Raw genomic sequence first — 17108 nt, forward strand, 5'->3', positions numbered from 1 at the left:
TTTCTTCTAATGAAGTATTTGACCACAAACATTCACCCAGCTCCCATCCCAACACCCCACCAGCTCTGACCCTGTTTACTTCATGAGAGCTGATTCCTTCCCAGTCTGAAGTGGGGAATGACTGGAGGCAGGAAAGATACCAAATAAACAACGTTTGTAAGATTTCCCCACAGCAAAAGGAACTACAATACAGCGTTTTAACTCTCCCACTGTGCCAGGGAATTTCATCAAAGTGTGTGACCTTGGTGATCACGTGCCTTGGAACCCTGCCAGAGCCAAACAGGGAATTTTAAGTCAAGTAATCATTTCAATGCTTTTTTTCTTTCATTTACTGGCATTGAACCCTTAATGGGAGTTTATCATACCTTCTGTCTCTAATGTTAACACGTACAGATATTTACAGAAAAAACAGGCTGAGTTTCACTGGAGAGGAGGATGCTGGAGTCACACTGCAGAAGTTCAGCTCGTAAAGAGGAAAAAGGAGAGCCCTGATGTTATTTCAGCTGGAATAGCTACTAAATTCACTACTAGCTGCTTTCCTTGCTGAGAGCAGTATCTTTAGCCTGGTCAATGCTTCTGAGATTTTGGGATAAATTTGACATTAATTGCAAGGAACTTTTTTTCTAGCTGAGAACCTGGACCTGAGTTTCCATCATGAACCTCAAGGGTAGGTCCTTCATAACCTGCCTAAAATCCAGCCTAAAGAAGACTAAACCCTGGAGAAAAACACAGTTCTCTCAGAGCCATTTATAGACAAGGAAATAAATATGTTTTTTTCACTGACTGCTCAAGGAAGGAGATCATACACAGTTTGGTATCTGGCAACCACAGTTCCCCTCTCTCCCAACAACAGAGCAACCAAAAGAAAATAAAAATAAGTAGTAAAAATCCCATCTGACTGACAGAGCAAGAGCTCAGACTCCCTCTCAGGAGGCCAAGCCGAGGAACACTGTGAAGTTTTTCCATGTAGATGTGCCAAGGACTGTGTTTGCCTCATGTATTTTTTGCTCAAGAGCACAGTTCAAAAGGGTGAGTCTTGCTGTGATTAAAGCCCCATTATCTTTTGAGAGGCTCGGGGCAGGCTCTCGCAGTGAATGGATGGGGCTGTGTGGTTGTTATAAGCACTCAGAGGGTTCCATGGATACATCTGATAATATAAAAGGGAAAACACTCAACCCCCAGCCCAAACTCTGGCCTTGGGGATCACGTTTGGGCAGCAGCAGTGGTTGGCAGGAGCAGCAGGGCGACACGAGCCATGGGAAGAGGCAGTGCTGGTGCCACCAGACACAGGGAGGGTGAGGGCAGCAAAGCAACTTTTTTGGCTGAATGGCTGCTTGTTAGGATGTGGGTTTATCGTGCCCACATTCAGCCATCTGCTGTGGCTGAGAAATGATCAGCAGCTCCAGAGCACGAGAGAAAGGGTGCTTGGTAGCAGTGCTGCAGAGATGATGGCACACATCCACAGGCAGGTAAATGCAGGATGCAGAGAGGTTTCATTTCCCCTGAGCCCATCCTTTTGCTCCATTTGCACCTATAACCAGCTAGAACACAGATGTCTGCCTTTTAAAGGGATGGCAGGGTTTAAACAAATCCAATCTGGACATTTTTTAAGTGCTATTTCTTGAATGAATGAAAAACAAAATACAGCATTATACTTGTTCTGAAATCTCTCCAGTCTTAAAAAAAAAACAAAAAAAAACAAAGAATAAAGGCAAAGGAACAATTTAATGAATTTCGAAATAAATTGTTTCAGTGATCCTTATAGGAAATGTCTTGTTCTGAAAAAGCTCACAGTTCATATTCTGATTCTTCCCAAAGTTCAACTCTTTGAATTGTTTTGCAAACACTGGTTTTCTTTTCATAAAAATCACATCACAAGCTTCCAGAAGGATAAATAGCCTGAAAATTAAAGACAACACTGAGTTTTCAGTCAAACAAAACCATGCCTGGAACCACAATGAAAAATTGGGGGCAAGAGGGTGTGTATCTTACTTAATTTCATTCAAAAACTTCCACAAGCCTCTTTCATTTCAACCAGCTTTTCTCACAGTTCTGCATGGGTTTTTATTTTTGGGGGGGTGGGTTTCCCCTACTTTGGCTTTAGAACTACCTCAAGTCTTTCATGCCCAGATGAATCAGTCAGGGGGTGCTCTCCCACAGCCTTGAGGAGGGTGGAGGGCAGCCAGAGGAGCTGTGAGAGGGGACAGACTGTTCCCATGGAGGGCAGGAATGTGCCCAGGAGCCATCCTCGGCTGATGCCTGGAGGAGCTCTTTGTTCAGGAGGCGCACAGGCAGCTCCAGCCTGGTCTGCTCTGGTCTGAGTTAAGCCAAAGTTGAAGCATCCAAGATTTCCAGCGACATCCCTCACCAAGGAGGGGAGGAGGAGAAGAGATCTGCATGTAAATATACAGATACATATGGTATATGCAGATATATAGGGTGATGTGTGCATCTCTCTGGTGTCCACCTATGGATTGCCCACTGTGTCCCTCACTGCCATGCAGGACCCAGTCAAGACCCTCCTGGGCATGACTTGTGTCTGTTTCTGCAGCTCCCTCAGCCAGGTCAGCTGAATTCAGAGCCAAAAGTTCTCATTTCTGTAAGTGCCCTGGGACAGGGGACTGGCTGCAGCCACCAAAGCGGGTGAACCCAGCTCACACACACACACAAAAACAAAAAAAGGAACCATTAAACAGCCTGAATTGGAAACAGGCTTCAATAAATCTGCCTTGTGAATGAGGCAAGCAGTAGATGCCTTAGACCACCTGTTGGGATGGGGCGTTGGACAGGCTGGATGATTGCTGTGTTCTCAGACATAACCCACAGAGAAATAATGGCATGGCCACAATCCCTGCTCTTGTCCTTGCCATGGGCAGGCCCTCAGCCACACAAAGGGACAAAGACAAAACTGGTACCATGGTTTAAATGTTTGAAACCAGGCTGGCTCCAAAGGAAAAAACAGGTCAGGGCAGATGACAGGATTAAATGGGAAGAAAAATGGCATTGGGATAGGTATGGATCAAATGTTTGGTAAATGTTTTATCTGCTAAAATGTGCCTAATGGCAGTGGAGGAACCAGACCTGAGGGGAAATGGACATGATAGTCCAACTGGAACATCCATTGTAGGAGGATTCCCTAATGCAGTGTTAGAACAGTGGGCAAAGTGCTGAAATAACCAAAATACAGGCTTTGGGACTGTATTTTTTTTTTAAAAAATAGGCTTTCCTCAATATATAAGGCATCTCACCAGTCTTCTTTCTAAAAAATTAGGCATATTTTAGGGGAAAAACACTCGAGCTCCAAAAGCAGCTGCCAGAACCGCATTTCGGTCCTGTCAGGTCACCTCTCACCCAGCAGCTTTTCATCCAAGCAGCACAAAAGCTGTCACTCGTGAGGAGGGTTGTCTCAGCAGGTGAAATCTCCAGGCTGGTTACCTGTCCCTGTCCCTGTGCCAGGGTGGGCAGAGGAAGGGCTGCTCACTGTGTCCATCCACAGCTGCGGGGAAGGAAGGTTTGGAGAGCTCTTCTGTGTGGAAACACATTTTATCGTAGCAGTGCCCGTGCCATGGCTGGGTAGAGGGGGGATTTTCAGCAGCCTGAGACAGCTGGGAAGAGTCTGGGAAAGTTGCAGGAAAGCTGGAGGGTCTCTCATCCCCAGAGCTTGAATCCAGCTGAAAATGCCAACTCATTTTGGGAACTCCTCTACAGAAGCTGTGCCTTGAAACACGGCAGAACTTTCTGCATCGTTTCTCTGAGAAGGCAAGATAAAGAACTCAACTCTGCCATTATTAAAAATATAGTGGCCTCTAAATCTCTCCAAATACAGTCGATATGAAATAAATCATAATGAACAAATCAATTTTGTGGCAGCTAATGGTGCCATTTGTGGAATTTCACCACATGGTGGCAATAGTAGTAAAGGTTTGATGCAAAAGATTTTTCTGGAAGCTCCCAAGACATTTAAACTATAAACTGGGCTGCTGTTCAGCCTACCTTGTGGCATAATATAGCTCTGTTTTTTGTGTGGAGAAATCAGCTGTCACAGTTCTCTTGTTCAAAACTATGTGCACTTCTCACTCACACGTCTGGTGAGGACTACAGACAATTTTTGAGATTTTTTTTTAATGCCTTCTTCACTTCTTTTTTTCCCTTCTATCTTTTCCTCCTCCAAAACACTTAAGTGCAGCTTCTGTGAAATGTTAATTCACAGAAGGATTTATTCTCAGAATCAGGAAAATTGCGACATTCATTTCTTTAGCAAATGAAGGAGACTTCATAACACATAAGTTGCCCAAATGTTCCAGTAAGGTCAGATATTTGTGTACTAGATTAGCTGCCAGAAGAAGAGAAATAAAAATAAAAAAGAAAACCCTCACAAAACAAAATGTATAATAATAAAAACCCCAACCACCAAACAGAGTTAAAAAGCAGTACTTTGGAGTTGAAGTATGACTTCATTACAACTTCAGTTGCTAGTGGTGACTGACCAATATTGCAACATCATTTCTAGAGGTAATAATGAACTCCTATCATCTTTCATTCTGCTGAAATACAAACTCAGGGCTGATGTTCACCCACCTCCAGGGTGGAGCAGGGTTGGCTGGCTTGTACCAGGCACAGTGTGCACCTTTTATTAGGCGAGGAAACGAGCCACAAGGGACCACAGGATGCAGGCTGTATTTTAGGCAGTCAAATAAATATGTGTATTGTGGTTTGTCTGATAGGCATGTGACCCTTAAAAGCACCCCCCAGTGATGGTGTTTAGGGTGTCCATCACAGTCACACTGAGGTGTTGGTTGGTTGGAGAAGGAGAACAGAGCAGGAGATCTCTCCCATGCAGAGTTTCAACATGACAGCACACACACAAGAGTTAACACCCCATTCCCGTGAGAAGTCCCAGGGATTTTTGGCTCTCCCAGGGGATTTGCTGCTGTTTCAGCCTGCTCCAGGAGCCCCATGCAGTGTTGTCTGCAGTGCTGGATCAGCAGTGGCAGTTCCTGGAGCACCTGTGTTTTTCTTGGAGGTCTCTCCTCTCCATGCTGACCAGACCTGATGTTGCTTATCTCCAGTGATTAGGTCAGCTCATGTCTCCAGGACTGGAAGGAATGATATAAAAACATACCATCCTCCACCATCTCGGATGACCTGCCAGGAAGCAGTTTATTTATATGTCCCAGGCACTGGTTTGGATATGTGCAGGCAGACAGGTGCAGATGGAGCAGGAAAAGCCCCAGAAAAGTGCTTTAACCCTGTGGTCACCCTGCCAGGGAGGGCCCAGTGCACACACTCCACTGCATCACTAGGGACCACCTGGCAGCTGCCCAGACTTTTGCCACTGCTTCAGCAGTGACCACATTCATCCTGGCTAGCAGAATATGGTTTTCACACCTTCTGGAGGTAACCAAGCTGCTTGGGTGAAATCAGATGTCACCTGAGCCAAGCTTTTTAAAATGGCTCTTGAGCAGACCCCAGGATCACTCACCAGATGGTGCAGGATGGTTTGTCGGTGGTGACACCACTCCTGCCTTTGCTTGGAACCACCAGCCCAAACTGCATCTGGGACAACTTCCCGTGGCTCCCTCCCCTGTGAGCATCCACACTTCTCCCCCAGATCCCATCCTCTGCCCTGAAGGAGTCAAACAGATACCGGAAATAGCAATAACATCACAGAAACCGGTGTCTCTTTGCCAGTTTACCCCAGCAGAGCACAGATTCCAAGCATCCAGAGCTGACAGGGAGCTTTCCCTGGGGCAGCTGTGCCACTGCTGTGTGCAGCCCTGGCCGTCCCACGGTCCTGCTTCAGGAACAAAGCTGTTTGCAGGTCAGATGTTTGATGGAACAGGATTCCAAGAAGGGAGCCATCAGTAAAATTGATCTCTATGTCTGAGGAGAAATCTTGGATGAAATCTTTCTCTGCAAGTCCAACAAAAACAGCACATTAGTTACTCCAGTGGATTTAATTTCACATGTAATTCCTGGACAGATGCCCTGGGCTGAAAGAGTAAAATGTTCTGCTCCTGGACACTTGGATTGCATAAGAGTGTATGCCCACTGCTAAGCCATACACAAATTTTTATTTGTGCTCTGCCTGAGACTGCCACAAAGGCCAAGCTCTCAAGGGACCAGTATTTTTATACTGGTTTTCATAAACAATTAACATAAATCACTCAGAAAGGACCAGAAAGAAATAGTGCTGGGATCTCATACTGAAACTGCCTCATGTAACCAGGTTAACAATTATCACACATGAAAATAATATGTAATAGCTGAAACTCTGTGGTATGCCCCCAGGATTTCATGGTTGTTTTTAGATAAGGAGAGGCAAGGTTCTAGTGGAGTTGGACATCCCTGGAAACATCCTTTGCTGCAGGACTTTGGAGTCTTTTATCCTTGTTTAGGACAGAACACATCCCTCAGGCACATCTTCTCTGTGTGCCCTCAGTCTGGTATTGGTGCTTTTAACTGAATTCTGTATTTTCCAAGGGCTGATAATATCCTGGAGAGCCTAAATGGAAGGTGTTCAAACAGCAGAAGAAATCAGTAAGGCAATTTAGTGGGCAATTGACTTATATCACAATTTAACAGGTGTTTGAAGGTGTATTTGTCATTTAGCTAACTGAACAACACATTTGAGGAAGACACAGACCTTATCCTAATCTTCTCCTTGGATACACTAATCATCACTGTAGAAGCCCATATAAATCAATCAAACAAAAACCAGTCAGCAGCTGCCAGTTCATAGACAGAGTGATTTGGCAGGCAGACACAGCAGGACCTGCCTCACCCTTTCTCAGGGAGAGCTGGGCAAAATTCAAACCCCAAAATTCGATAGCAAGGAGGAAATTACAGTTATTCTTCTCATTTTTTATTTCTTTTAAATGCATTGAAATGTACTATGCCCTGAGCTAATGCTTGTAGGAACAGCAGAGCCTGTATATGCCTGGAATATTTGCTGTACAGTTTGTGCAGCACCCACCAAAGCACCAGCTTTCTGCATCCTGAGGGAAAGATGATGAGGATCACACAGTCTCCCACTACCCACATCTGGAGCTGTCCTCAGCAGCACCAGTTAATTGAGTGCCAATTAAAATCAGACCCATCATGTGATTTACTGGTGAATATACATCATTAGCTGTTCTGTCAGCTCACTTTACAAATGTTGCTGCTGTTCTTTCACTAGACAGAAGTGACCCTTTATGAAAGATTTTCCTTTTCACACATCAAGCAGTGTTAATCAATATCCAGTTCTCAGTGTTACATCCCTTCCCTCACTGAACACCTTGCCTGGCCAATACCCAGTCTATTAGAAACTAGGATTTCTCCAGGCATTTCTCTTAGTTTTACACCTGTCTGTGCTGTACTTGACAGAAAGCATTGCAGGCAGCAGGAAGTGTTTAGTGTATTAGCACTTCCCTGCAGTAAATATGTTTGGTTCAGACAGTGATAAAGAGCAAAGGAGGGTCAGGCTGACACCAGGAGCAGGCGCTGCCCCTTATTCCCTTTGTTAGCAGGTGGTGTCTCTGCCAGCTCCTGCAGGGACAAGGCTGTGAAACCCAGCCAGGGGCAGTGAGCTGATGAACCTGGATCCTCTGTGTCCCCTGAACAACATCCACTTGCTAACACAGCTGCAGCTGAGAGCACACCAGCACACCCTGTCCTCTGCCCTGCTGTGATTTCCTCTACCCCTTGCCTTGCTCAGCTTCTCCAGCCATTCCTCCTTCCTTCAGAGAAGGGAGGTGGAAGCTGCTGAACAAAGGCAAGCACAGCCTATAGCTCTGCTCTTTATCTTACTTTTGAAGATGCTGCTTAATCTCTCTCTGAACAACAGCCAGTTCCAAGAAAGCAAGAGAGAGCAAGGTCCTTAGGACGAGATGATGGATGGAGCCGTGGAGTTCAGAGCACTTTGTTCAGCCACTCAAGTTCTTCCTTTAGCTATTGATAAAGTTAACTGGATCAATTTAAGAGGCTTATAACAGCAGAATGACTGTGGATTGACAAGTCATGAAGTTCATAATCCACTTAGAAGTCATCAGGCTGACACAACCCAGACTGTACCTGGAATATTTAGTCCTAGTATATTTTAATAGACTAATTGTCTTGTAGATGCCATGTCTTAAATAATACTAAAATCATGTCTTCTCTGTTCAATGTTATCCTGGTTTTATTTTTAATATCACCACCTACTAACTGGGACAATACCCAGGCTTTCCTAAATCCATGCCAAAGCACCCATTAACTACTGTGAGCTGATACTTCTGAGAGCAGGAGCAAATCCCCATGGAGGTAAATTAGTGTAGCTCCATTAACTTAAATTTTCTCACACCAAGCAAGTAGCTCCCTGTCTTGGACTCTGAATTAGTCCCATATATCCACCAGCACCTCTTCAATGAGTTATCTCATTTTGTTCTGATGCAAAATAGAGACTCTACCACAGAGAAATGGTAGAGTTATGTCAGCTTGTGTTGGACTCCAGAGACATTTTCTGTTTGCCATGCTTCTCTTCTGCTTTTCCACTGAATGTGAAATCAGGAAATAATGAAGGAAGCTGCCATGGGAGTGTACTGTCATTGCAACTTGACTAATATTTTACCTGCCCAGCTGGAAACCCAGGCAGTCTTCTTAAAGCAGACAGGAGCCCAGAATTTTACAGACTTATGGTATTTTCAGCCCTGACCAAAATGGACAAGCTTTGAGTGTCCTTTCCTTTGCACTATTTTTTGTAATTTTTTAATTTCAGTTTATAGAGGGTGATGCTCCCAGCAGTGTACACAAGACCAGATTTGTGTCCACAACACTTGTGCAGCTCCAGGTACACATTCTAATTTAAGGTGAGAAGGGGCTGGGGCATTCTTTGAAGAGGGCAGTGCTGTATAAAGGGAAGGCAGGGAGGCAACATTCTCCTTCAGATCTGTGGTTCTATCCAGATATATCCACTGTTACCCTTTTTCTTGGGTTTTCAGTCTCCTGAAAAGATCCTCCAGAGGTGACCATGAAACACAAATGCAAATTTCAACAGAGCAGTTTGGGAATGTCCAAAAAATATAAAAATTAAATACAAACAAACAAACAAAAAAATCTTGTGAATCACCAACAAAATTCCTCACCATTGTTGTGAGGAATTCCTTGGAATTGCCAAGGCTGTGGTGCAGGGGAGGGACATGAAAGGAGCCCTGGTGCAAGTCAGGGGGGAAATCCTTGGTCTGAAGGAAGGCTTTGCAAGCTGCAAGTTGTGTGTCAGTACAAGTTTGTACAACTTCTCCTCTTTGAGCAGTCGGTTCATTGCTTCCGGAAGGAGAAGCAATGGAGTGAAACTTTGATATTGTTTAACAAAGCAACCTGTGTATGAGAGTCAGGGTGAGGTCTTGGCTTTCACGTTGGCTCCTGGCAAGCAGGGAAACCCAAGGAAAAAAACCACCTTTCCCCAGTCAAGAAAATGCTGCTGAATTTCCAATCTAATCCAGATTTTGGAAGAAAGATGACTGGCCCAGGGTTATTTTAGGTAGCTACCCTGACTATAGCAATTGTGTTGCTGCACTGACACAATTGTTCTGAAGGGAAATGACACAGCAGATTCAGAGCAACTTTCACAAACTGAAAATCAATATATTGAAATAACACGGGTGAATTCTGATCCCCATCACATCTGGAGCATTCTGGAAGCTGCAGCTGCATTTTTAAGCCAGCCCATTGCTGAAGCTGTTCTTTGTACCAGCTGGTCCCATATTCCCATCCCATTTGCACACTGGGTTTGGGGTGGTGTGAGCCAACACCTCCACTCAGCTCACTAATCCGTGCTCTTTGCAGCTTTCCAGGCAGGGCCAGACAAGATCACTGTTTGTTTGCTTGTTATTTCTTGGTTAGTACTTCTGACAAGTTCATAAAACAATATTAATGGATCAACCCAGAAAACAAAAGATTTACATATTTTAGCAAGCTGAAAAACAAATAAATTTACAGTTAGCACTGAGGCCAACAGAATAGCTGGTTTGGGACAGAGTGTTATGTTTGCATTCAAGTTTGAGAAATTTAATTTAATATTATTTTTTTTAGCTGGCATTAAGGGTGGTGGCAAGTGTTAAGGTATTTGTTCTCATTGGCAAATCAAAACATTCTGTTTTGAAGGGTACTTTTCCTGAATGTTTGTTTGTTTATATCAGTGGGAATAATTCTGCAGGTATGAGGCAAATTCTCAAAGCATTTTAATGTTACTGAATTTCTGTTCAAAAAAAAGGCCAAAAAAAAAGGCATCTAGAACAGTTCCCAGCATAAATGTTTGGGTTTGCTCTGTCCATCTCCTGTGTGGTGGAAGCAGAGGCAGGGATCAGCTCACTTTTGTTTGCAAGCCTTCACAGCAGCCAAGGGGTTGGCAGAGGATCAGGTGTCTGCATCCATGAGTGCTAGGAAGCCCAGGGCTGCTGTCCAGCTCCAGCAGGGCAGATGTCCCCTCTGTGGCACACAAACACAGAGCTCCTCTGCATGGCCTGGTCACAGGATGGGCTCAGCCCACCTGCAGGTCACTGTGCCCTCATGTCCAGCCTCACTGAGGTCATTAAAACATACCTTGGGTTTCACATCTTTTACATGCTGGCTTTTTTTACATGTTTTATTTGCCTGGCTATTTGTCCACGAGTTTGACAGCAGCCACATCTGTCCTTGTCCGCACCCAGGGGCTGGGGAGCGTGCTGAGGTGTAAACCTTTGAGTGTGAATAATGCACGTTAGCAGGCACATGTGATGTGACATTACCTGTAGGTAGATGTGTGCATGTGTCAGCTCTGGGGAGCTGATCCAAGCGTGCAGCAGGGAGGCAAATGCTGCACATTGCACAAGCTCCCTGAAGTGAGGAGGGAGTGTAGGACCCTCTGCCACAAAGTGCTTATTTGATTTCATTTTAGATAAGGACATTCCAAAGTTAAAATCCAAGCCTTGATAATGGTGATGAAAAATGAAACTAGTGTTGAATGCTCACTGCCATTCCTTTTTTTTTTTTTTTCCACAAAGACATCAGCAAGTTCTTTCTAAATTATGAATAAAATATGATACCTGGAAAAGAAGGAAAATTCAGAGGTAAAGCTCAGCTTCTTGACCTCATTGCCGTGCAGCTGAACAGCCAACACTGGGACACGATTCCAAGACATTCTGTGGGCATGACCATAGCAGTGCACAGCTGAGAAAATAAAAGACCCTCAGCTAGGGCAATAACCCAGATAAAGCATCACCTTTCCCCTCCACCCCAGCAGCTGGGGTGTCACTGATTTCCCCAAAGCACCAGAATCCAGTGCCACCCCCCAGCCATGGCAGGGGGACACGGGGGTGGCAGGAGCACGTGCCTCTGAGATGTGCTCATGAAGTCAGCCACATCCTGATTTTCTTCTTGAGTAGATTTTCACAACTCCAGCTGCACAAGTTGAATGTTCTGTGTGTTTTCCCCTGGTGCAGGGTGATACTGGAGACCTGGAGGCACAGCTGAGGATGTGTGGGCAACCTGGGCTGGGCTGTTGCTGTTTCCAGGGGAAAGCTGCTGAGGGAGGATTTGGAACACCCAGCACTGATTTTTGGATGTCAGTGTTCAGGAAGACAGAGATAATTTGGGGGATTTGGGGTGTTCTTTCTGTATTTAACAGAAACATTATTTAAAGTGATTCTTTGGAAACTGCTGATAAGCCTTGACACTGAAATGAAGGTTAATGGAGTAGGGGAGGTTTGCATGGCAGAGCCTCAGTTTTGGAAGAAAACCAACAAAGATCAACCTGTTTTAGCCACAAATCTCACACAGACTAGCAGAGAGCCATTTCAGGCTGCTGTCTGCACAGGTTTGGTCTTCCCAAACTTGTTGTATGAAAACCTCTTTTGCAGTTTCCAAGGGATGAACAGTGGTTAGCTTTGATGCAGATTGCTGGGGAGGCCACAAATATCTGCCCCTGCTTTCCTCCCACCATCCCAATGCACAGGGGGAGGTAATTCAGGGAGAGACATGTGCATCTTTTCTCTGCTGCTGTGTCAGAATACTGTTTGTAAATTTTAATTCTAGCAATGCCCTGATGGTGTTACCTGCTGACATGCAACCAGAACTGTGACCTGCAGCAGCTGAAGAAGAGCCACTTGTGGGGAAGCTCTTGAGATATCCAAAGTTAAGTCCACAAAGTCATGGAGCCTTTCTGGAGATGAAAATATTTTAAAAGAGTGATTTAAAGGTAAGAACACACACTGGTTCATCCAGGCAGAACCACACTACCCCCACCCTGAGCCTATCTTTAATATCTAATTATCAGGACTAATGACTGATTATGTGTCTCCAGTGTTCTCGACCTTTAATAATTCCTGTCCCAATATGCTTTACTGCTTTCCGGGGGAAATGTTATCTGAAGTGTGAAATTAACCATTCTTTTGTTATGAACTCACCACTTGGCCATAGCTGCTACATAGTTTCAAACCTGAAACATATTTGAACTGTTTCCAAGTTCATCTAGAGCGTGACCTTGTGTGTTTTAATAATTATAATTTCCTCAGTAAAGTACAACTCTAGAACCAGAGGAAAAAATGTACATACAGCTGCACGGGTGGGGATGGCTGACCTTAATGATGAGCTTTACAAATATAGCAGGAGGAAAGCAATAAATCTCCAAAACCAAAATGCTCTCTCATTTTAACCCCTAATATGCAGCAATGCCCAGATGGTGGAGGGGAGCAAACCTTCCTGCAGGCTGCCCCAGTGGCAGTGGAGATGGGAATGTGGCAGGAGAACACAGAGGAGGTATCAGGTCGATCTTCCTTTTCCTGCTGAGCTGCTCCCATTCAGGTTTTCCTCTCCAGAGCAGTGGTGTAAATGAGCTGAAGGCAGCAGGATTTGCCCTGCTCTGCAGAGCCCTGGGAATGCGTGCACATGTGAGTAATCCCATTGGAATCAAGGACTTGAAGGAGGAGCGCACACATGAGTAATATTTTGTAGATACAAGGGCTGGAATCTGGGCCACATGGCTCAGGACAAAGAGGCATGTCAGTTCTGCAGAAATAACACAGGCATTCGGCTTCCAAACTTCAACCTACTTAGCAAGTGCCAGAGTCACTCTTTCCATCCCACGTCGCGGGAAGCAGGGACCAGGACAGCAGGGTGACCTTTGCAGGATGAGAGCAGGGGCTGGGTGCTCGTGGCACCCAGGGAGAGGAGGGTGCACTGCAGCCAGGGTGCTCTGATGGGGCAGGGAACGGGATCTCACTGTGCAGGAGCTGTGCTTTGAGCCGAGGTCGTGCTGGGAACAAAAGCGTGCTGCAGCCTGCTGTAGGTACCATCCCTGCTGCCGGGGAATTTGGACCATAGCAGGAGGAAATAGCCTCTGTTTCTCCTCCAAACACTTCCCCTCTGTACAGCAATCAGCTCCTAAAGCCTCAATGAAACAGGGCTAAACAACAATCAAAGGAGAGAGCCAGGGCGAGAGACCACCCAGGTCAGGGTGCATTTGCAGGCATGCATCGCTCCATGCAGTGTAAGGCTTCTCTTAGCCACTTCTGGGAGATTTTACCATAGGAATATGACTAACACAACACTTGGCAAAGCAAAGACTAATAGTGTGATTGTTCTGTCGGCTTCTTCCCTTCTTGAGTAATATCGTGCTGAGCAGTGTTCGAGTGAGCAGTCTGAAAGGCCTTTTCATTATTGTATCGAAAACTCCTCTGACTGCAGATCTCTTAATCAAAGGACTTTTATGTAAAGTCACATTTTTTCCAAAACCAGAAAAGTTCAGGCTCAGAGCATAAACATTAGACTCATTATTTAGAAATAGCAAGTAAGTCCTTTGGGTTCTGGTATCAGATCAAAGCTAAAAAATTAAATTGCTTCAGAAAAAAATTAGTTCATTTTGGGAATCAGCATATTTCTTGTTTGCTTTTTCATTATGGAGCTAAAAAAAGGAATAGTGAGATTCTGTCAGTGGTTTTCAAGTGTTTTCCAAAACTGGATAGATGCTGCATGCTAAGTACTTCCACAGTCTGTGGAGGCAGAAAATATTTTGTTGACATGACAATAAAAACATTCTGCAGACTTATCGAATTATTTCCTCCGTCACCATCCACAGCCACAAGAAAGCAGCACGATCCCCACACTGCCCTGGAACAGAAACCTGCTCTAAGCTGGCATTGCCTCTGAAATGAAGTGCTGGAATCTGCCCCAACACGTGGAGGAAGAGATTTCTGTCCAGGCTGTGGGTGAGACTTGGGAAGAGGCCTCAGGTCAGCATCCCCCAGCAGCACATGGCCTGACCATGTTGTCCCAAAGAAACCCCTCCTTTTGGGACTGCCTGGTGGTAACCACTTTACTAAAGGTGGTTTGGGCAAAGATAATTAATTTATTATTGCTAATGAATTCAGCACCTCTATTCTGGCCTCCAGTGCTGTCCATCTTCCTCCTGCCCTACCCATACTTCTGCTCCTCCTTGCTTTTGGCCCCCACCTGGTTTTTAGGTTGTGGACACACAAGTGATGGAATTGGCTCTTGGCACAGGTGCAGGATGGAGATGTGGGGGTGGTGGAGAGCCACATCCCACAGATCAGACACTGCCAAGACAAATCCTACCCTGCAAACACCTGCTGCTGACAGCAGCTCCACCCTCCTGGTGCTGGTGGATGCTGAGTCCATGGTGCCATCTGCCATGCTGACCATGTGATATCTCAAGAGAGAGGGAGCAAGGGGAGAGGCCAGACTAATATTTGGGATTGCTTTCTTATACCTTTACCTTCCTGACTTTTTTTCCCAGCATCCATTACCTGTGGTAATTCCCAAGGCCAATGTGACCAACCTTAATTCCTGCTGATTTCTGTGAACTCTGCAAGTGCCTCAGAGAGTGGGACTCTCGAGAAGTGCCGAGGAGAGCAGGCTGCTGAGGGCTGAGGAATGGCAGAAATGCCCACATGTTTTCTGTTTGTGACACTGTGGCTGATGGGAATCATTTAATCACACAGTGAGACCGGTTCACTCTACCTTTACACCGGCCCTTAAGATGTTTCCCTTATCTCTGACTTTCTGTGGACGTCTGGGGTTTTCCCTGCCTGCTTCCTCTGTCACCTACAGATGGTTTTCAGTGCTTAATCCTTGGGAAATGTGAGTTGTCTCCATGACTCAGCTGCAGTTTCCCTGCTTGGCTGTCACACGGTGCTTCATCTTTTCTTACTCCCCATCTGTACAAAGAGGCCAGAAATGAGAGGAAAACAAGCATAGCAGGGCCAGCTACACACAGATCCCCAAGTGTTGAGGGGCCATATAATTTCTTAAATGAATTGGTCACATGATACTCATGATACTCTTTTTTTTCTTTTTCCTCCTTTACTGGGTAATTGAAACTTCATAGACATTAAGAATCTGAACCATGCGTAACAGTTCTTTATGTACAAACAGCTTTTTCCCTGCAAACTGAGGGTTTGTGGGGAGGAGAGTTCTGTGAACACGAGAGAGCAAGCACCTGTTTCCCACAAGTGTTACAATTCCCACAACTGGCAGGAACAGTTGATATTCAGGGCATAAATGCAAATTTTCCATCTCTACATCGCAGGATTATCTGTGTTGTCCCCAGTTAAACCTCCTCACTGAATATATAACTAAATCTTTCCAAGGGATCTCTGATATGTTCTGCCTTCATCTGGCCTAACTTCTGCCCAAGTCTTTGCATTTCCTATAGGCTCAACACTTGAAGACCTCAATTAATCTCCCAGACTAGGAGGTCTCCAACTAGAGATAGGAGGCCCAAGAACAGGGGTGGGTGACTTGGTCCCCTGGGTCTTATTGAATGGGAGACATGTGGTCATCAGATTGGCACCATGCCAGTGGAAATGTCCCTGCTGAAGCCAGGGCGTGTTACTCAACCTTGTAAATTCAGTTACATGGGAACCAATTACACAGAAATCCAAACTCCGGCAGGCAAGGCTGTGCTCTGCTGCTCTTGGGCGAACAACATGCAGTGAAGGTCGGGATTGAGCTGATGCTGAGCTGGCAGCAGTTCTCAGTCCTCTGGAATTCATGTCCTGTCTCCAGAAATTAGGAATAATATGTAAAAACCTCTTCTTCCATGCTGCCACTCAGCCCTGACCCATTATTTGGAAAATTGCTACTTGAAGAAGGAAAAGATAAATCAATGTACATTAAAAAAATAACTCTAAACTCTGGTTCAAGGCAGGGAATCAGAGGAGAGCAGAGTCCAAACTTTCCTGCTAGTTTAATAAAATGGTGTGATATGATTTATAAAGCAGCAGAAGTCAAAGACAAGCTGCCCTGAAGGCATTGCTGGGCAATGTGAAGAGGCACCTGGGAAGAGACTTTTTGGCAGAAAGAACTGGGCCCAAGGAGGTAGAAGTGGTCCTTTCTTAGATGTTTTTTTCCTTAACTACATTCAGCACCATCTGATGGAGCTCACTGATCTCACCACCACACTTCCCACCGTGGGGACATCGTGTGTTACAGGCACTGGAACACAGAGCTGGTGCTGGAAGCCAAGAAAGCAGCTGGGAAAACACACCACAGCCAAGGCAGCTCTGCACAGGCACCACCAGAGGGGTCTGGACATGGACACACAGCCTGCAATGACCCTGCACCCCACCCCAGGGATAAGACAGCATCACACCATGGCAGGAAAGCTGATTGTGGGGAAATGGGAATAACACCAGCACAAATTACTCCCAACTGAATTGTTCATGGACCTTCAGACACCATCAAAGTCAGGAGCACAGCAGGTTTGTGGCCAAATTCACTCGCTCCATACTCACACTGGGAGAGGGGAGGGTCAGCAGTAAAGAGATGTTATTCTGTGTTTGAAGGAAACACTCAAGCAGAGACCTATTTCTCCTTCTGTAAGAGAGTAAATTGGCCATAGCTGCAAATGAACTGCACTACAAACCATGACAAAAAATTATTTTATTTCATTGCAATCAGAAATGTCAGAATTTAAGGAGTAGAAAGTATTGATTTAAATAATTACATCATTTTATAATCTTAAAAGTGTCTGCTTGTAAATATGGAATAAAAGGACATTATTAGTTTTTGAGGAGAACATAAGAGTCTAAGACCCAGGGAGATTTCTGATTCTCTGAAAGTGGACACCTAAACCTCCTTTAAACTCTGGCCTG

The sequence above is a fragment of the Parus major genome, chromosome 14 (genome assembly GCF_001522545.3).
Source record: "Parus major isolate Abel chromosome 14, Parus_major1.1, whole genome shotgun sequence".
Lineage (NCBI taxonomy): Eukaryota > Metazoa > Chordata > Aves > Passeriformes > Paridae > Parus > Parus major.